Source organism: Erythrolamprus reginae, chromosome 3, assembly GCF_031021105.1.
Source record: "Erythrolamprus reginae isolate rEryReg1 chromosome 3, rEryReg1.hap1, whole genome shotgun sequence".
Taxonomy (NCBI): domain Eukaryota; kingdom Metazoa; phylum Chordata; class Lepidosauria; order Squamata; family Dipsadidae; genus Erythrolamprus; species Erythrolamprus reginae.
The window spans coordinates 253514265-253536564 of NC_091952.1; the positions used below are offsets into that span (position 1 = coordinate 253514265).

A 22300-nucleotide genomic window follows, 5' to 3' on the forward strand; every position below is an offset into this window, starting at 1 on the left:
CAGAGCTGAAGAAGCGTCTTGGACGAGAAGCAAAATTTCTTTAAAATAAAAAGAAAGAAAACCAGAAAGTGCAGTTGCCTCTTTTGAGACAACCATTTCTATAACATAAACCAATCCGGGAAACCCCAAAGTTTCATTTTCTCGATCTCAAGCATAAAGTCCAGAAACGGTTTCCAAACAATTGCAGTGAAGCACTGAACAATTGTGGCAAGACAGGATGTAAATGGGGACAAAAAATACTTGACAACGGTCTTCCTTAGCAAGAGAAATTTTGGGCTTACTTGCGGTCGTAAGATAAGGATTACCTGAATAGAGTCAGCTCCAGGTTACATACTGGATTCATTTTTTGGCTTTTAGGGAAGGTCTCTAGTCCACCTCAACAAAATTCCTTTAAAATCCAAGACGTCTTGCGTTCAAAGTTTGTGGCACATTATTCAATTTAGTCTTATTTTTTCATTTGTATTTATCAACCTTCGCTATTTTAATAAACAACTCAAGACAGAGGACATCCTTAACACTCACACCCACACTTTCAGTCGCCAGGTGATTGGCAAAAAAAATTCAACCACTTTTCATGCCTAAGGCAAGACTAGAACTCACAATCGCCTGATGATTGGCCCCAGAAAGTCACCCAACCAACTTTCAATTCAATTCAATTTATTAGATTTGTATGCCGCCCCTCTCCGAAGACTCGGGGCCGCTCACAACAATAATAAAAACAATATTCCAGCGAAAAACATATCTAATATTAAAAAGCACATAAAACCCTATCATATTTTTTTAAAAAGCAAACAACATATACATACCCAAACATAAATATAAAAAAGCTTGAGGGAAAGGTGTCTCAACTCCCCCACGCCTGGCGGTATAGATGGGCCTTGAGTAATTTACGAAAGACAAGGAGTGTGGGGGCAATTCTAATCTCCGGGGGGGGGAGTTGATTCCAGAGGGCCGGGGCTGCCACAGAGAAGGCTCTTCCCCTGGGGCCCGCCAAACGACATTGTTTGGTTGACGGGACCCGGAGAAGGCCAACTCTGTGGGACCTTATCGGTCGCTGGGATTCGTGCGGTAGCTGGCGGTTCCGGAGGCACTCTGGTCCACTTTCCTACCCAAAGTGAGACTAGAACTCCCCATCTCCCGGTTTTTAGCCTGAGTGCCTTCACCACTAGACCCAACAGCCTTCTACCAACAGAAAAAGCTGGAACTACTGGTTCACTAGCTGCACCAGAAAGGCTTCCATAATTGACATGTGAAGCTTATTAACCATGTCAACACGGAAGCAATACGCTGCGATCGACCTTTGGGATTTCCTTCTTTTAATCCCAAATTTCTTGTAGATCTTGTAGATAAGCAAGAGGCAAGGCAAAATCAACAGAGGAAAGGATTCCCAGGAGAGAAAAAAGCACCAAGGAAGAGCAAAACCCAGCTTCTATCCACAGGAGACACACAAAAGCATTGATTGGGCTGGTGAAAACCCAAAAACCGAAGTAAAAACCTCTGGAAAACGAGCTTGCTAAACATCTGGCCCAGCTCCAAAAGTCTCCCACTGCCTCGGTTTTACCTTTTGCATGAAGAAAAGGACTTCCTGCTCAGCCGAGCGCCTTTCGCAGCCAGCTTTTCAGCTATCCCCCCCTGGCCGGATTCCCTTCCCGAGAAGCTAGCTAAGCCGCTGGTGTGATCTGCTCGAAAGCTCGCTTTGCAATGCTTACCACCTTCCTCCGGGGTCACAGGCTGCTAAGCGCTATGTAGCCGCGGCCTCAAAATAGAACATAAGCATGTAAATATATGCAGGAGAGAGGGCAGGTTTTTGGCAGGCTGGTGAAGCTAAGGGGATGCGCAGGGAAGCCGTTGCAACTGTATTAAGCCACACGCTGAATCACAAACCAGCCGAACGTGTTTGAGCTTTAAAGGGTCCCAGAGGAAACTGAAAAAGTGTCAGCTTCTTCAGTGGGCGGTGGGAAAGAAAGAGAGGGGGGCGGGAATATAAGGAAAGGAAGGAGAAAGAGAAAATAAGAGAAAGGAAGAAAGAAAAAAAACAAGAAAGAGAAAGAAAGAAAAAGAAGGGAGAGAGAAAAGGGAAAGAGGAAAGAAAAGAAAAAGAAGGCAGAGAGAAAAAGGAAAGAGGAAAGAAAAGAAAAATAAGAGAAAGAAAGAAAGGAGAGGGGAAGAAAAAGAAAGGAAGAGGAAGGGAGAGAGAAATACAAGAAAGAAAGAAAGAGAGAGAGAGAGAGGGGAAGGAAGAAAAGGAAAGAAAGAAAACTAAGGAAGAAAGAAAAAAAAAAGGAAGAGATAAAAAGAAAGAAAAGGAAGTGAGATATATGAGGGTATGGCTAGCTGATGAGGCCAAAATAAGGCCGAAATAGATCTATCCTAGTCTCCCTTAATTTTCAAAATTCAGCAAAAAAACCAACATGTGACATGTATGTATGTATGTATGTATGTATGTATGTATGTATGTATGTATTTAATAAAGATCTAAGTTCCCAAACTTTGTGTGTTGATGGGATCCTCAATATCTTAGCAATTTTGTTTTTAACTCCTAGTGCGAACAATGTTTCTAGCTGCAAGCTGTTTCATTGTTACTCTCTGTGAAGAATGTTTTCTAAGCCCTAAGTCTTTGCAGGGTTTTTTTTCCATTGCTCTACTTGCTCCTAATGTTTCTTTCCAAGTGCTCCCAGCTCTTACTGGCTTGCAAGCTCTTTCATTGTTACTCTCTCTGAATAAGGGTTTTTCTATGTTTCTATAAGGGTTTTTAAAAGCCCTAATCAGGGGATAAAATAATGTGCTGGCTAAGGATGCTAGCCAGATGAATACCTGTAAGCTGATATTTTTCCCTATTTTCCTCCCCCCAAAACTAAGGTGTGTCTTTTAATCTGAAAAATACGGTATGTCTTTTGGCCCATTAGGAGGTTTACACAGGTGTGCATTTTTTTTCCTTTGTATTTTTTTAAAATATTTTTTATTAATTTTTAACAAGTTTAATATACACACAACATAAAACAGTGCATAGTGAAATGTGCATCAACACCTACACAAAAGTAAAAAAAGCTTGTATATGTCCTGTAACATTTCCGCTTGATTCAAGCCACATTGGGGAAGAGCCACTAGCTTTTCCTAAATGTCTTCATAGCTTCCTGGCAATGTGGCCTGCAAAAACCCAGTCTAGGTTTAAATGATGCATTTTGTTCCCGCAGCATTTTGTCTGGGTTCACACAATACTCCTCTTGTGAGTTAACACAATTGATATGTTCAGAAATTTAAACGATGCCTAAATGAAGTGTATGCTGTTTTAAGAAGGCCAGCATTTCAAAACCACAGCAACATTATGTGGTGTATGTCAGTACTACGTACTTCACTGGTTGGGTTTGTCAATGTATGAACTAACCAGCAATGTATGTTTGGAGGAATTAGTATGATGTTACTTTAAGAGCTAGGGCTGCAATTAGCATAAAAGGGAGACAGATGTGTTGCTCTCTGTTGTTGTGTTGTTGGTGGCTATTGCTGTACAGTGTTCCCTCGATTTTCGCGGGTTCGAACTTCGCGAATAGCCTATACCACGGTTTTTCAAAAAATATTAATTAAAAAAATACTTCGCGGGTTTTTTCCCTATACCACGGTTTTTCCCACCCATGTATCATCGCCAAACTAATAGTTTTTGCAAATAAGTAACAAAAAAAAATTATTGTTAATAAATAATTATGTTTATAAATATCAGGATCACTAAGTGTCTTATTCAATGGTGAGTACCAGTAATAATGGTGAGTAAATGGTTGTTAAGGGAATGGGAAATGGTAATTTAGGGGTTTAAAGGGTTAAGGGATGTCCTGTGATACTGTCCATAGGCAAAAATGGTTTATTTACTTCCGCATCTCTACTTCGCGGAAATTCGACTTTCGCGGGCGGTCTCGGAACGCATCCCCCGCGAAAAGCGAGGGAACACTGTATACTATATATTGCTGTGTGCTATATACAGTAGTACCTCTACCTAATAACACCTCTACTTACAAACTTTACTATTCTATTTTGGTCAAGTGGATGTTTTTTTTTTAATTAAAAAAATACAAACAGCCTTTTAATCCAAACACACGAAGTTGCTTTTTTGTGTACCTCTGGAATGAGGGAGAACAGGTCTTCTCCCCGACCTTTTATCAACCTCTATCAATTTCAGGCAATGCCTTGAGCTACTGGCCCTGATCCGAAGCGGATGTCTTACTATCTTTGCTACGAGGTGCTTGGTTTTGTGTTTTTCCAAACCCCCTTGTTTTCAAAAACTGCACAAAATGCTCATTTTGTTTGGGCAATTCTTCAAATCCCAGATCCAGGAAGAAAGCTGGCTTGTGGAGAGAAGGACTGGTTATCTACTTAAGGCGGGAGGAAAAGACCTGGACTTTATTTATAACTGGAAAAAAAAAATCACATTACACAGGGGTCCCCGGTCTGCAACGAGGATGCAGCTTCTTCGCTGAGGTTGCTTTGAAAGACATTTCCTGTGCAACGTTTTGGGGGCTGTTTTGCTGGCTGCACGGTGGTCCGTTTTCTCATAGTCTCCTATCCTGCACCTGCTTTCTGTTTTCAAGACACAAACCACAGCACGCCAACAGTTGGGGGGAGGGGGGTAGATTATTCCCCCTCTGCAAGAGAGTCACACTAAGACAGAAAGCGATGACGCAGTAGCAGATAGCAACTTTATGCACTATTAGATGATGTACAGTGGTACCTCTACTTAAGAATCTTTCTAGATAAGAACCAGGTGTTCAATATTTTTTTGCCTCTTCTTAAGAACCATTTTCTACTTAAGAACCTGAGCCCTGAAAAATTTCTCAGGAAATTTGAGAGCGGTACGAAGGCCCGGCCAGTTTCCTGCCATTCCCCCTTTAATCCCGGCCATCTCGAGCTTTTCTGGGCTGCCAGAGGAGCCTTTCGGTGGCGCTTAAGGAGGCTTTGGCAGTCCAGCACGAACAAAGCATTTTCCTTTCTCTGGGCACTTGGAGAGAGAATAAACTTCTGCCACGCCCAGAGAAAAGAAACGCTCCCTTCGCTCTGGGCAGCGACTTTCCTCCTCCTCTTCTTCCTCCTCCTCCTCCCACGCAAATTCTGAGCTTTTATTTCTTTCTTAATGGGTTTGCACACATTATTTGCTTTTACATTGATTCCTATGGGAAAAATTGCTTCTACTTACAAACGTTTCTACTTAAGAACCTGATCACGGAACGAATTAAGTTCTTAAGTATCAGTGTATAGTCGAAGTAGCACATGCAACCGCCATCAGGGATTTGGCCAAACAACAAGGAGTGCCTACTTTGTGACTTCATTAGTCCTCGACTTATATCCACAACCAGGTCCAGAATTTCTGGGGCTAAGCCAAGCGGTAGTGAAGCGAACTGCATCCAATGCTACGTCCATTCCCGTCACCGTTGTTAAAGCAACTCATCACCATTGTTAAGTGAATCATGCAGTCGTTAAGTAAAGCCAGCTCCTTCCATTTGCTTTGGAGATCCCAGTGTCCCAGTAAAATAATGTCGGTTTTATCATGTGTCCAAATTTTGATTGAGGGTGTGCCGCGAGGAACAGTTCCAAGTCACTGTTTTTGGTAGCGTCAAAACTTCAATTCAATTCAATTCATTAGACTTGTATGCCGCCCCTCTCCGAGGACCCGGAGCGTCTCACAACATGCAATACAAATCTAAACATGCAATACAAATCTAACCGTTAAAAACAGTCAACTAAAATCCCATTATATAAAAACCAGTCAGTCTACTCAATCACACCCATACATAACATTTGACGGTCAGAGAAGAAGGGGGCATGATCTAGCTGCCCCATGCCTAGCGACATAGATGGGTCTTAAGTCTCTTGCCGAAGGCCAGGAGAGTGGGGGCAGTACGAATCTCTGGAGGGAGCTGATTCCAGAGGGCCGGAGCCGCCACAGAGAAGGCTATTCCCCTACGTCCCGCCAGATGACATTGTTTGGTTGACGGGACCTGGAGAAGGCCAACTCTGTGGGACTTTATCGGCTGCTGGGATTTGTGCAGAAGAAGATGATCCCGTAAGTAATTTGGTCGAAACAAGCCCTAAATGAACGGTCATTAGCTCGAGGACTACTGTAGCGGGAAAGAAGATTCTGCGGTTATGCCACTTCAGTCTCTTAAATTAGGGGTCCCCAAACTTGGCAACTTTAAGATGTGTGGACTTCAACTCCCAGAATTCCCCAGCCTGCTATGTCTTAAAGTTGCCAAGTTTGAAGAGCTCTGTCCAATTGCTGGGAAAATGTTCTTAGAAACATTTTGCTAACAGCAAACCAGGTGGGGCTGAGAACAGAACTCTTGGTTGGGGGAATGGGACAAAGAGGAGAGGAAGGTGCTGGTATGAAAATCCTCAGGGAAGTGTGGGGGGAAAGGCTGGGGCTGCCCCACGTTTGCATGCAGAATGGCAGCAGCTTGGAAGACATTTCTAGTCATGCCCAGCGCAACACAAAGAGACAACTGTGTTGCATAACAAAAGGGTGTGGGATTAGACAAGTTTTGTCTCCTGCAGAACATCTATTTGGCCTCTGCCTCCCTCCCTTCCTCCCCCCTCTGTGTTTCTTTGATCTGTGACTACTATCGTCTATCAATTTATCATCTATATTCATCACTCCCTATCATACTCATGTATCACTGGGGAACAATTTGTAACACAAGTTCTGTTGAGTTTGATTTTTGAGCTTTTTTACAGTTAATTAGGCGTGCTGGTTTCAAAACTGTAGTTAGTTTTCTTCTACCACGTCAAGTTTTCTCTCTACACCTTATGAGAATTATGAGCATCAAATTGCATTTTTTACATAGCCATCTTGCTAACTTCCTGGAAAATCTTGGTGCAGTCAGTGACGAGCAGGGTGAGCGATTCCACCAAGGTTTGAAGGTCATGGAGGCAGGGTATCAAGGTAGATGGGGTGTACATATGATGGCTATTGTTGGAGCATCAAGCGAGAATGTCCAGATTAAACACTCCAGAAAAAGCTATAAGTGAAAATATTTACCTTAATATGTATAATTACCATTCGATAAATTTTTTTGCATGAACACAATTTAACTTGCAGTAACTATTATAGCCTTTGTACGAATAAAATTATTCTTTGTAAACAGTACAGTGGTACCTCAAGATACGAACCCCTCGTCTTACAAACAACTCGTGATATGAACCCGGGGTTCAGAAAAATTTTGCCTCTTCTTACAAACTTTTTTCAAGTTACGAACCGGTGTTCGGAGACTGCTGGGAAGCGGCGCGGCTGTTTTAAAAGGTGACAGCCGGGCGGCGGGGCTTCCCAGAAGCCTCCCGAACGCCGGTTCGTAACTCGAACAAAGTTCGTAAGAAGAGGCAAAATTTTTCTGAACCCCGGGTTCGGGGGGGTGCTGGGAAGCCCCCCAGGCCGGCTGTCACCTTTTAAAACAGACGCGCCGCTTCCCAGCAGTCGCCGAAAGCCGTTTTTTTGGTTGCACGGATTAATTGACTTTACATTGTTTCCTATGGGAAACAATGTTTCGTCTTACGAACCTTTCGTCATACGAACCTCCTCCTTGCACCAATTAAGTTCGTATCATGAGGTATTACTGTATATTGGGTAGGTTTTTCCTTTCCTTTCCTTTATATGCACAATTTGTATGACTTTTGAAGGTATCCTGTAGCTTAAAAAGTTGACGTGATAGTAAAAAACTGTGGTTATTTTTGGATCCAGAAACCAAAAGTTAGTTGAAAACAAGTCACAGATTTAAGACAACGAAATTGCTGTTCCACAGTGTTATCTAAAGGGTAAAGGTTCCCCTCTCACATATCTAGGGGGCGCCACTCATCTCCGTTTCAAAGCCAAAGAGCCAGCTCTGTCCAAAGACGTCTCTGTGGTTATGTGGCCGGCATAACTCAATGCCGAAGGCGCATGGACTGTTACTACCATCCCACCAAAGTGGTCCCTATTTTTCTACCTGCATTTTTTATGTGCTTTCGAACTGCTAAGTTGGCGGAAGCTGGGACAAGTAATAGGAGCTTGCAAGGGATTCGAACTGCTGAACAACTGATATTCTGATCAACAAACTCAGGTTCTTAGCCAAAGAGCCGCCAATTTATTATCTATCAAGTTCTATATTCATATCTGTCTATCTCTATTGGTATCCATCCACCCATCCTTTACATGCTACCTATCCAGGGTTTCCAGGGGCAAAGCATTTTGAAATTCCCTGATATTTCCCTGACATTTCCCTGTAACTTGCAATCTAGTTAAGGCACGGTCGTAGATGACGTCATACCAAAGGGCTAAGCTGTGGAGAAATATCGATAGCTGAAGAAGCAAGTTGTGGCCACAATTATGCTAATATTTACTTAACTCTGCCAAGCAGCGCGGTATCCGTTTTACATGATTCCCCCCTGACTTTTAAACATTTTAATACAGTTTGTTCCCCCCCCCCTCGATTTATTCCATTTTATTCACCTGAACTGCCGACTTCCCCGATGATTCCAATTTCCCTGTTTTCCAGGGTTGCTGGACACCCGGTATCTATCAAGCTCTATATTCATATCTGTATATCTCTATTGTCTCTTTCTCCATCCCTTATGTATCTATTGATATCCTACCTGTCTGTCAGTTTACCTGTGTATATTACCTGTGTATATTATCTCTGTCAGTTTACCTGTGTATGTATCTATTGGTATCCTCCTTCCTTCCCTCCCTCCCTCTCTTCTTTCCTTCCCATGCATCCATCTTTCCATGCTACCTACCTCACCAAAGGAAGCTACCAGGCACTGAATGAAAAGCAGAATAAAATATTAAGAGGAATGAAACAAAGATCTTAAATTTTTAAAATCATGTTACGACCTGGCTTTTCCGGCAGGCCTGGAATTAGATTGACTGTTGTGTGTGTATGGTTCTTTTTAAGATATTATTTTATTGTTGTTATATTACTGATATTATTAGGCAATTTTGATTGTATTTTAATGCTATTGTATTTATTCCACTTGTTAGCCGCTCTGAGTCTGCTTTGGATTGAGTGGCATATAAATACAATCAATCAATCAATTACTCAATCAAGCTAAGAAGCATCCTCTGCAGCTGGGCAAAAGCTTCGAATGGCACCCTAAAACCTCCTTCCACACCATTTGCTGTGAGTGCCTGGTAGAGGCGGCGCTTATGGGCCAGGCTGGCAACCCCAAAATATAGAAACATAGAAGACTGACGGCAGAAAAAGACCTCATGATCCATCTAGTCTGCCCTTATACTATTTCCTGTATTTTATCTTACAATGGATATATGTTTATCCCAGGCATGTTTAAATTCAGTTACTGTGGATTTACCAACAACGTCTCCTGGAAGTTTGTTCCAAGCATCTACTACTCTTTCAATACAATAATATATTCTCACATTGCTTTTGCTCTTTCCCCCAACTAACTTCAGATTGTGTCCCCTTGTTCTTGTGTTCACTTTCCTATTAAAAACACTTCCCTCCTGAACCTTATTTAACCCTTTAACATATTTAAATGTTTTGATCATGTCCCCCCTTTCCCTTCTGTCCTCCAGACTATACAGATTGAGTTCATGAAGTCTTTCCTGATATGTTTTATGCTTAAGACCTTCCACCATTCTTGTAGCCCGTCTTTGGACCCGTTCAATTTTGTCCATATCTTTTTGTAGGTGAGGTCTCCAGAACTGAACACAGTATTCCAAATGTGGTCTCACCAGCGCTCTGTATAAGGGGATCACAATCTCCCTCTTCCTGCTTGTTATACCTCTAGATATGCAGCCAAGCATCCTGCTTGCTTTTCCTACCGCCCAACCACACTGCTCACCCACTTATCGGCTTGATTAGTTGACCAGGACCTGTATCAAAACACCAAAATTCCATTAGAGCCCAGATCAGAGAGTTGGTGGTGTGTGTGAAATGTTTACTTCTTCCTAGGGAGAGGTGTAGCAGAAAATAATTGAGAAGCACTTGCTTAAGGACTACCTGCATTTCAGCCATGGTAGGACCTGCCCACAGACGAGCTGAGATGGCGAACCCTTTTCTTCTTGGGTGCCAAGAGAGCGCATGCATGATTGCATATGTGCGAGTGCCCACATTTACATCGCCTGTGGAGGGCAAAAACTACTTCCCCCACACCCCGGAGGCTGTCTGGAGGCCGGAAATGGCCTGTTTCCCAACTTCTGGTGGGCCCAGTAGGCTCATGTACCGCCCTCCCCTGGCTCCAAAGGCTTCCCTGGAGCCAGGGAAGGGTAAAAATGCCTTCCCCCATCTCCCCGGAGGCTCTCTGAAAGCCAAAAATGACTGTGCGAGTGAAAAATTAGCTGGCTGGCCCACACATGCACATTGGAGCTGAGCTAGGGCAACGGCTCGCGTGCCAGCAGATATGGCTCTTTCTGCCCCCTGTGGCACTCGTGCCATAGGTTCGCCATCACTGCCTTAAACGAAGAAAGCCACACCTTGCTGTACACGGCTGGCTTTTCACTGCTTTCCGACCGGATTAAGAGAGCTTTGCAATTGAGGACAATGGGCAGCGTGAGTTGTAACACCTGCCTGCAACTCCTGAGAGCTGCTAAGCCTTTAGGTCTCCATCACGTGGCTGATCTCTGGAGCCACCATGCCTGTCTGGGAATTTAACGGGATTTGCTTTAAGGTGATGTGAAGAGTTCCCTGCCACCTTTTGGATTTCAACTCTGCGATGCATCTGAGATTAGAGCCTGTAGAGAACAGACCGGGGCAAGAAAGCAAGCTGCTTACCCCTAGTCCAGTGAGGGCAAACTTTTTTCCCCCCAGGTGCCCACACCCATAATTCAATGCCTGGGGAGGGCGAAAACAGCTTCCCCTGCCCCCTAGAGGCCGGAAACAGCCTGTTTCCCAACTTCCGGTGGGCCCAGTAGGCTCGTGTTTCGCCCTCCCCAGGCTCCAAACTCTTCCCTGGAGCCGAGGGAGGGTAAAAACACCTTCCCCCTCCGGAGCCTTTCTAGAAGCCAAAAATGCCCGCCCAGAGCCTCTGTGCAAGCCAAAAACCAGCTGGCTAGCAGACATGCACATTGGAGCTGAGCTAGGGCAAGGGCTCGCGTGCCAGTAGATATCGCTCCGCGTGTCACCCATGCCATAGGTTCACCATCACTGCCCTAGTCCTTCACCTACACCTTTTCTCATCCTTTCCTCCTGTCCTAAATTAATGGAGCAAAGCAGCTGTTGCTGGCTCCCAAAAGAGGCTTGCAACACGGGTTCAAATTTAGCTTTCCTCCAGAAAACAAAAGCTCTGGTCCTTGATAGCAATAGCACTTAAGATTTCAGCAACCGCGAGAAGAACTACCATATTTTTGGAGTATTAGATGCACCTTTTCCTCTCCATAAAAGAGGCTGAAATTTTAGGGGCGTCTTATACGCCAAATGTAGCTATTTCAAAGTTTCTCCCCCCCTCCGGTTTCCCTGTTGTGCTGTTTTTCACATCCCGGGGTTCCAGGAAGCTTCCCTGAAGGCTCCAGAGTGTGAAAAACAGCAGAACGGGGAAACTGGAAATGCGTTTTCAAAATTTCTGGGCTATTCATTTGGCCATTTTTACACTGTCTCAGGCTTCCGTGAAACGCATGTGTGGGTACTGGGGGTATATGTGTGATTGTGTACATGTGCAGGGGCAGCGCATGTGTGTGTGGGAGGGAATGGGTGCTAGCACATACATATGAGAACCAAAAAAGGCTCGCCATCACTGCCCTAGACCTTCTGCCTTGCTGACTTTAACCTTTGTGTGCTGATTTTCCCCCACTTTGAAACTAAACCAGAGCAAAGTGTGTTTCACTTTGTAAAAGAAGAAGGACTGTGAATTGCCTCACAGCTGCAAGCTAGGTATCTCAGAACTGATAAGGGATTTGTACAAATTACCAGTTTGTTTGGAGACAGTGCTCTTTGCTATACCAAAAGAAGGCTTAGTTTATGTGAATTTTCATTATAAAGAACATTGTTTTGAATTTTCAAACGTGTGTGTGTGTATGAAATTTGTACCTGTGAATTTTTGGGAAGATTCTACCAGAGAGCCTGACAGAACACCTTCCACGAATTTCCCTACTAGAAGATCTTGGATTTCGTTGACTATATTCTTTTCACCGCACAAATGTGAGCTAAAAATGGGGGGGGACAGTTTTGTTCAGTATAAACCAAGATTCCACTTCAAAAATGACTGTATGGCAATCCAGAAAGAACATATCCAGGCAGTAACCTACAAATAATTTTCATCTCCATCACAGCTGTGAGTTTTTCTAGAACTAGGAAGAGAAATTTTTCCTCCACAAATTCATTTTGAGGATATGAAAAATAATAAATAAATCCTGAATTCAAGCTTCTAAAAAACACACCTCGATCGTAAATGTTTTTACTTTCCGTGCATTTATTCGGGATAATTGTTGAAACGCCGAAGCTGCCAAGTTCAGCCTGGCACCGATTTATTATAAATAAACTTGTGAAATGGAAAGTTTTCTGCAGATAAATGAAGCACTTAAGATTTTAAAAAAATCATTACAGGGGGGGAAAAAGGCCAGTGGAATATTTTCCACTCTACTTTCCATGGATATTGTAGTGAGCCGATATAAACAGAGCAATGCCGGTCGGCATGGGAGAGCCAAATGCAACGGAATTTCATTTTAACATATGCCGATTAGTGACAATAAAGTTGGTCTAAGCCTAAGGCAGTCAAAACCAGTGAGTGGGGATGTATGATCGGATCCAAGAACGACACACCAGCAATCTCCAGTTTCAAAGTTGTTTTTGTACAAGAGCCAGCTAATCACACAGCCTGGACCACCCAATGCCTTAAAATAAAACGTTATGTACAATAAAGAAAAGTTGCTGTGACTCTGTAAAGAATGCAGAGAAGAGCAACAAGAATGATTTAGGGGACTGGAGGTTAAAATATGCACCGAAGACATAGAAACATAGAAGACTGACGGCAGAAAAAGACCTCATGGTCCATCTAGTCTGCCCTTATACTATTTCCTGTATTTTATCTTGCAATGGATATATGTTTATCTCAGGCATGTTTAAATTCAGTTACTGTGGATTTACCAACCATGTCTGCTGGAAGTTTGTTCCAAGGATCTACTACTCTTTCAGTAAAATAATATTTTCTCATGTTGCCTTTGATCATTCCCCCAACTAACTTCAGATTGTGTCCCCTTGTTCTTGTGTTCACTTTCCTATTAAAAACACTTCCCTCCTGAACCTTATTTAACCCTTTAACATATTTAAATGTTTCGATCATGTCCCCCCCTTTTCCTTCTGTCCTCCAGACTCTACAGATGGAGTTCATGAAGTCTTTCCTGATACGTTTTATGCTTAAGACCTCTATCCTATCTTCTATTCTACTTTCTATTCTATTCCACATTCTTTTCTACAGTGGTACCTCTAGGCGAAACAGATAATATATGCTGCTAAAGCCTCAAAAGAGGAAGAAATTGCCAAATCTGTAAAGAAGGGGGATAAAACCTTCTTCAGATATATTAGTGATAAGAAGAAGAAAAACTGCGGCATCACGAAGCTTAGTACCGGGAATAATACATGCATTAATGGGAATAAGGAGATCGCTGACCATTTCAATAGCTACTTCTGTTCAGTTTTCTCAAAAGACACCTTACAAAATAATACTATAGAGGGATATAGCATTGCTTCCAGCTGTACGGATTCAGCTCCAGTGATCTTAGAAGCCGATGTCTTAGAAGAACTTGAACGATTAAAGATAAATAAGGCAATGGGTCCAGATGGCATCCACCCCAGAGTTCTTAAAGAACTCAGATCTGTCATTGCTACCCCCCTGACTGATTTGTTTAACCAATCCTTGTTAACAGGAGAAGTTCCTGAGGATTGGAGAATGGCCAGTGTTGTGCCTATTCACAAGAAGGGCAGTAGAGAAGAAGCTGGTAACTACAGGCCAGTTAGCTTGACATCAGTTGTAGTTAAAATGATGGAGACTCTACTCAAAAAGAGGATAAATCAGCACCTAAAAAACAATAACTTATTAGACCCAAATCAGCATGGCTTTACTGAAGGCAAATCATGTCAGACTAATCTCATTGATTTCTTTGACTATGTCACAAAGGTGTTGGATGAAGGTGGTGCCGTGGATATTGCCTACCTGGACTTCAGCAAAGCCTTTGATACGGTTCCACATAAAGAGCTGATAGATAAATTAGTGAAGATTGGACTTAATCCCTGGATAGTTCAATGGATTTGCAGCTGGCTGAAGCGTAGACATCAGAGAGTTATTGTTAATGGCGAGTATTCTGAGCAGAGTCAGGTTACAAGCGGTGTGCCACAAGGATCTGTTCTGGGTCCTATTCTTTTTAATATATTTGTGAGTGACATAGGGGAAGGTTTGGTAGGGAAGGTTTGCCTATTTGCCGATGACTCTAAAGTGTGCAATAGGGTTGATATTCCTGGAGGCGTCTGTAATATGGTAAATGATTTAGCTTTACTAGATAAATGGTCTAAGCAATGGAAACTGCAGTTTAATGTTTCCAAATGTAAAATAATGCACTTGGGGAAAAGGAATCCTCAATCTGAGTATTGTATTGGCAGTTCAGTGTTGGCAAATACTTCAAAAGAAAAGGATTTAGGGGTAGTGATTTCTGACAGTCTCAAAATGGGTGAACAGTGCAGTCAGGCGGTAGGGAAAGCAAGTAGGATGCTTGACTGCATAGCTAGAGGTATAACAAGCAGGAAGAGGGAGATTATGATCCCACTATATAGAATGATGGTGAGACCACATTTGGAATACTGTGTTCAGTTCTGGAGACCTCACCTACAAAAAGATATTGACAAAATTGAACGGGTCCAAAGACGGGCTACAAGAATGGTGGAAGGTCTTAAGCATAAAACGTATCAGGAAAGACTTAATGAACTCAATCTGTATAGTCTGGAGGACAGAAGGAAAAGGGGGGACATGATCGAAACATTTAAATATATTAAAGGGTTAAATAAGGTCCAGGAGGGAAGTGTTTTTAATAGGAAAGTGAACACAAGAACAAGGGGACACAATCTGAAGTTAGTTGGGGGAAAGATCAAAAGCAACATGAGAAAATATTATTTTACTGAAAGAGTAGTAGATCCTTGGAACAAACTTCCAGCAGATGTGGTAGATAAATCCACAGTAACTGAATTTAAACATGCCTGGGATAAACATACTGTATATCCATCCTAAGATAAAATACAGAAAATAGTATAAGGGCAGACTAGATGGACCATGAGGTCTTTTTCTGCCGTCAGACTTCTATGTTTCTATGTTTCTACTTAAGAACTTAATTCATTTCGTGACCAGGTTCTTAAGTAGAAAAGTTTGTAAGTAGAAGCAATTTTTCCCATAGGAATCAATGTAAAAGCGAATAATGCGTGCAAATCCATTAGGAAAGAAATAAAAGCTCGGAATTTGGGTGGGAGGAGGAGGAGGAGGAAGAAGAGGAGGAGGAGGACAGTCGCTGCTTAAGGAAGAAGCGGCGGTGATGGGAATCAAAACAATCTAAAACTTTAAGGCCTAAAAAAAAAGAGGGACACTGAGGCGGCGAGGAGGAGCACGCGCCTCCCATACACCTGGCGCGAGGCTGCCTCCCATACACTGCGCCAAAGAGAGAAATCCAGGGGGAATGGCGGGAAAGTGACCAGGCCTTCGTGCTGCTCTCAAATTTCCTGGGAAATTTTTCTGGGCTCGGGTTCTTAAGTAGAAAATGGTTCTTAAGAAGAGGCAAAAAAAATTTGAACACCTGATTGTTATCCAGAAAAGTTCTTAAGTAGAGGCATTCTTAGGTAGAGGCACCATTGTATATTCTATTTTAAAACATAATGAACTGCAACATCCTTCTAATGAAGACCATATGAAGAACAGCTGCAGGATTTGGGTTTAGCTAGTCTAAAGCAGTGTTTCCCAACCTTGGCAACTTGAAGATATTTGGACTTCAACTCCCAGAATTCCCCAGCCAGCATTCGCTGGCTGGGGAATTCTTGGAGTTGAAGTCCAAATATCTTCAAGTTGCCAAGGTTGGGAAACACTGGTCTAAAGGAAAGAATTAGTTTCTAGTAACTATGCTACTCAGAGATTCACTTAACCACCATGGCAAGAAAGTTCATAAAGTGGGACAAAACCTACTTAACAACGGTCTTGCTTAGCAAAGGCTCAATTGTGATTGTAAGACGAGGACTATATATATTTGAGATCCTGAAGGAGTTTTAAAAAAAAATCTCCAATCCTTCTAATTAAAATTGTTCTGCTTGGCCCAAATCTATTTTGATCTCTAAATATTCTTCATCATCCAGGTCATAGTTGACCCAAAGATGGTTTTTTCAGGGGCAACTGAAGTTTTTGATTGTTGTTTTTTAGCAATAGCATTTAGACTTATATACCGCTTCACAGTGCTTTACAGCCCTCTCTAGGCAGCTTACAGAAAGTCAACCTCTTGCCCCCAACAATCTGGGTCCTCGGAAGGATGGAAGGCTGAGTTCAACCTTGAGCCTACTGAGATTCGATCTGCCAAACTGCTGGCAGCCGGTGATAAGCAGAAGTAGCTTGCAGTACTGCACTCTAACCACTGCGCCACCGAGGCTGATGTTTTTTTCTTTGAAGACGTTTTCCATCACCCAAGAAGCTTCTTCAGATCTGACTAGAAGTATTTATATTCCTTGAAGACAGCTTGGTCATTTGCATTCTTTGAGTCGTTGAGGCCACTTGGAGGTTTATTTGAGGCCATCTTGTCTCCAGGTGGCCTGGACGACTCTCTAAAAATGATGCAAATGACCAGCTGACTGTATAAATCCTTCCGTTCCCCACCCTCCAGTCAGAGGTGAAGAATCTCCCTGGAGGAGAAGCGAAAGGTCTTCTAAGAAAAACAAAGCAAAACAAAACAAGAAAGTCCAGTTGCCTCTTGGGAAAAGCACCTTTGGGGTATCTTTTCCTGAACCCAGGCCATCATCTAACCAACTGTGTCCCTACAAATCCCAAATCTCATTTGTCAACCTCACTGGTGTTGCTGTTCCTTCCGCAGGTGGTTTCATCTTTCTTCTACTGTGTATGGACCAAAAAAGATGGGCGAGAAGACCCCTGGGAGCTTCCACACTAACTCACTCCAACCCTGTGATGGTATGTGGCAGCTGCTCCTAACAGTATTACATGCCCTTGTTTTAGGTTGGCAAGAAGAGATAACTGTCAGTGGATCTGACAAGTCTTGGATAATAATAGTAATAATAATAATAATTTATTAGACTTGTATGCCGCCCCTCTCCGAAGACTCTATTCTGTCACGTTCTTAAATCTTTGCAAGTGTGCAAATCCAGACGCCATACAAATAGTTTGATTCCTTTTTGCTGTCTGTCACCATGGTCCATACCAGAATCTCCCCCTTTTTCTTCTTGTAGAGCACAAGGGCTACAAAAAGTTTTACTACCACACGGCTTATTTTGTGGGTGGGGCTTGTTGGGCCATGTGACCAAGTGGGAATGGCTTGACGATCATGTGACCAGGGTGTTGGTGGCTTAAAGGTCATGTGACTGGCTTAAAAGTGGCCAACGTGACGTCACTCAAGTCAAGGGTTTGGGTTAGGGTGCCTGGCCTCTCCTCGCCTCAAAGAGATACAATATCCCTATCTATTTATTATTATTGAACATCCAAAATATACTATTTAATTCTATGTATGTATACCATATGTCTACATACTGTACATATTACACACAGGCACACAAAAATATACATTATCTACTATATAAAATATATATATTTGTTTTCGTAAATTTTCACGGGTATATGTATGTAGATTGTTCTGAGTTTGGGTTTTGCCCCGTGTAATATTTTGAGTGTCTATGCTCAAAATATTACACGGGGCAAAACCCGAACTCAGAACAATCTACATATATATATATATATACACACACACACGTGCAGTTTTTTAAAAATTATACACATTCAACCTCATTTACTGTGATAGGAAAAACATTACCTACTATATAAACTATATATATATATACACACACACGCACGTACAGCTCTTCTAAAATTATACACATTCAACCTCATTTACTGTGATAGGAAAAACACACCCAGGGCCCAAAAGGGAAAAAAAGAAAAAAAAATCAATTTTTTTCTACTAGTTCTGCATACCTGACCCTACTGGTAGGAGCCCATCACTGGAGAACATGTTCTGTCTCATTTCTGAACCGCAATAATCAGATGCACACCAATTGTCTATAACTAATAAAACCATTTAATATTTACAAAATTCTCAGTCTTGTAAAAAGTCTTTTACGAGTCTTTGCAAAGGGAGAAGCTATTCTAATTCTAATCTAATTCTATTCTATTCTTCCCCATTGACTTTGCTTGTCAGAAGGTCACAAAAAGGAGACCACACAATTCCAGGACTCTACAATGCCAAGTACTCTAATTTTGATCACGTATTTACGGGGAAGTTTCAACCGTTGTTAAGTGTGGAAAAAAAAATCCCCTTTTTTCAATGCCATTGAAACTTCAGTCACTAAATGAATGGTTGGTTGTAAGTCGAGGATTACAGGTAAACTAACATCACTTCAGGTGTTTTTTTTTAAAAAGCAAGAACCCGCTGAAGCAGATTTTGTAGCGAAGCCAATATGGTCGTGAGGGAACAAGGCCTGTCTTTCTCCCCTCAAAACCAGGATTATTTCTGGATCATCTTATTATATGCCATGCAAAACCTGTGGGCAGAGGGTGGAGAGCCACAGAGTGAAGTGGGCATCGTCATATATAGATTTGTGGGTTGCAGAAAGTGTAAAATAAGACTCACTTCCTTTCCGATGGTCTCCAGCACAAAAATAAACCACGCTAGCCAGAAATACCTTTTGTTGTTTTTAAACTTACTATTTACAGATTGCCAAATACAGATTCCCAACACCTTCACTGAGGAAGAGATTCAGGCATGGGCTTTAAATAAAGTTTTGTCTTTGCTGAGAGGACAGAAAACCTCGTATTTCCTTATATTTACCCTAAAACGAATTTGTCCAGTATTGGGTTCCTACTGCTATAGGCCACGTTATAGCTCCAGAAGGGAAAATGGAGCTGCGTGCAGTTTATTTATTTATTCAATTTTTATGCCACCCTTCTCCTTAGACTCAGGGCGGCTTACAACATGTTAGCAATAGCACTTTTGAACAGAGCCAGCTCGCGCACCTGAGCGAGGGTTTGCTTCTCTGCATGCAGCAAAATCTCACAAGGAATGTGCATGCAAGTGAAATTTCGGTGATTTTTTTTTACTTCTGTGCATGCGCTGAAGCAAAAAAAAAAAAAAAAAGCCAAAATCTTGCATGCACATCCCCTCGCGGGGTTTTGCTTCCTGTACATGCGCAGAAGCAAAACCTCGCTCGGATGCATGCCAGGGTCAAGAAGCTCCATGGAGAACGCACCGGTTGTGGACGTTAAGTGGAATCTACCCCTGAATTCGTCTTAAGAAAATTTATGGGCAGTCCTCGGTTTATGACCAATAATGAACAGAATATTCCTGTCCCTGGTTCAGGGTGTTTTGCTCCATTTTACGACCCTTCTCGCCAGATGTTCAGGGAATCCTTGCAGTTGTTAGGTGAGTCACTCGGTTGTTAAGTGAACCTGGCTTCCCCCCCATTGACTTTGCTTGTCAAAAGGTCACAAAAGGGGATCAGGTGACCCATGGACGCTGCAACCGTTGACAGTACGAGTCGCAGTTGCACAAAGTTTGAAATTTGATGACGTGACCACAGGGATGCTGCAAACAGTCATAAGAACCTTGGTGGCGCAGCAGGTAGAGTGCAGTACTGCAGGCCACTGAAGCTGACTGTAGATCTGTAGGTCAGCGGTTCAAATCTTATCACTGGCTCAAGGTTGACTCAGCCTTCCATCCTTCCGAGGTGGGTCAAATGAGGACCTGGATTGTGGGGGCAATAGGCTGGCTCTGTTAAAAAGTGCTATTGCCAGCATGTAAGCCGCCCTGAGTCTAAGGAGAAGGGGGGCATAAAAATTGAATAAAATAAAATAAGTAAATAAATAAGTGTGAAGAACGGTCGTAAGTCACTCTTTTCAGTGACGTCATAACTTTGAATGATCGCTAAATGAAGAGTTTTAAGATTTCCAGAATTCGTTACTAACTTTACCCGCTGCAATTCCCTGAACCACAGTGGTGAGCAAAAATTGGGGGTGAAACTCATCGAACCAACCTCTCGCCTAATGACAGAAAACGCCGGGGGGGGGGGGGGGGCATGGATCTATCGTGGTTGTTACTCAAGGACTTCCCATATTCCACATTCAAGGCAAGCCACAGGAAAGCAGCTCCCCGGCTTCCCTGTGGTCAGAAAGGGCGCGGAAAAAAAGCAGGATACGAAGGTTGCAGGGAGGAGACGAAGAAGGCCCAGCCTGTTCAACAACTGCAGAAATGCACTTGGGCTTTGGAAAGGAGGAGGAGGAGGAGAAGCGGGTGGGCGGAAACCACCCAATGTCATGGGTTCAAGCCTTTTTCCTGAACGAACAAAAGCCACAAAAAGGCTGGGAAACCATCTGTAGAATTTGCAGACGGATAAATAACAGATTCCACCCCCGTGGAACAAAGCTGCTGCATTTGGAAAGCGGGAGGAAGTGGCTATAAAAAGGACGGACGGACGTGTCGCTCAAAAAAATGTCCTCTTCCGGTCTGTGTCTCCCCTCCTCCTCCCCCCCAACCCGGTTTCCCCCTTTCTCTCCTTCGCACTTGCGCTTCCGCTCGGATGGGACGGGCGCTCTGCAGGTGCTTAAAAGAACCGTCTGCATTCTCTCCGGGGAAAGAAAAAGGAGAATTAAAAATCTCTTTAACCTAACACCAGCCTTCTTCTCTCCTTTATTGCAATGGCAGAAGCAGCCTGGAATTCAGGAGAAACTTCCTAACAGGGAGGATAATTAACTAGTGGAACGGCTTGCCACCGGAAGTTGTGGGTGCTTCATCAAGGGAGGTTTTTAAGTGGAGACTGGACAGTCAGTTGTTGGAAATGGTATAGAGTTGTGATGCTGAACCTATGTGTCACAGGTGGCACGCGGAACCATACCATCAATGCCCCGTCACGGTATAGGGTACAGATTAACTAGAGTTGGAAGGGATCTTGGAGGTCACCTAATCCAACCCCCCGCCCAAGAAAAAAATATGCCATTTTTGACACAGGCCAGTCCAGTCTCTTCTTGAAAGCTTCCCGTCTCCTGCATTAGCAGGGGGTTGGACTAGAAGACCTCTAAAGTCCTCTTCCAATTCTGTTAGGGCAATTTGGACTGAAAGGCTCAATCAAATAATAGAATAGAATAGAATTCTTTATGGGCCAAGTGTGATTGGACACACAAGGAATTTGTCACAAGGTGCAGATGCTCTCAGTGTACATAAAAGAAAATATAGATTTGTCAAGAATCGCGAGTTATAAACAATGAAGAAACTATCAATATTAATAAAAATCTTAAGGATACAAGCAAGAAATTACAGTCATAAATGGGAGGAAATGGGTGATAGGAATGATGAGAAAAAACCAGAAGTAATAGTAGTGCAGACTTAGTAAATAGTTTGATAGTGTTGAAGAATTATTTTTTTAGCAGAGTGTGGCCTTTGGGGGAAAATATAAGCACTGAGCATTCTTCCAATTAGTTGGAATTAGTTTTAGTTGGTTCATCCTGTTTAGTTAGTTTATTATCTATTAACTATCTATTACTTTATCTATTAACTAACTTTAGTTAGTTCATCCAATTAGTTCATCTTGCAAGAATTCAGATTAACCTGGCCAGATGCACTCCCCAATTTTTGTCTGGAATTAAGGAATGCAAGGTCCCCCCCCCCCTCATTTCCCCAACAGCTTGGCTTCCTTAGATACAGACCCCTGCCAAATCTTTTCCACAGCCCCCCCCCCCCGGTTGCCAAAAAAGGGCCGGAGACAGCAAAATCTAACAGCGTCACAGGCCAGGGTATCCCCTCTAAACTGTCGTTCCAGCTGTCTTATCCAACAGCTGGAAGTCTTCAAGCTTCCCTTTTCTCCTGTCACGAAAATCCTACGCAGGGACTCCGCAATCTTTTGGAACTCCAAGTGGGAAGGGAAGAAGGGGAATAGATGGGAATATAAAGCTCAGCCAAGAGGAATGCAAAATAGATATTCAGAGGGGGGGGGGGCTTCCAAAGAAACTTTCGGCAAAGTTTTCAAACAGGAAAGGGAGATCTTAATAAAAAACAACAACAACAACAACAAAGTTGGAAGGGAGGTCTTCTAGTCCAACCCCCTGCTTAGGCAGGAAACACTAGACCATTTCAGACAGATGGTTATCCAACATCTGCTAAAAAACT

The 22300-nt window shown here is 42.8% G+C and overlaps 1 protein-coding gene across 3 annotated transcripts in view; it reads right to left on the minus strand.

Annotated features, from left to right (window-relative positions):
• The window catches only part of PTP4A3 (protein tyrosine phosphatase 4A3), a 124595-nt gene that overhangs the window by 32238 nt on the left and 70057 nt on the right, over window positions 1-22300 (minus strand). The window contains exon 1 of one of the 3 annotated variants that reach the window (XM_070748368.1): window positions 1710-1842. The exons of 1 other annotated variant lie outside the window; for it this stretch is intronic. The gene's annotated coding sequence lies outside the window, so the exon portion shown is untranslated. Of the gene's footprint in view, window positions 1-1561; window positions 1656-1709; window positions 1843-22300 lie in introns of those variants that run through there. One more of the 3 variants, XM_070748371.1, reaches the window with a different exon arrangement.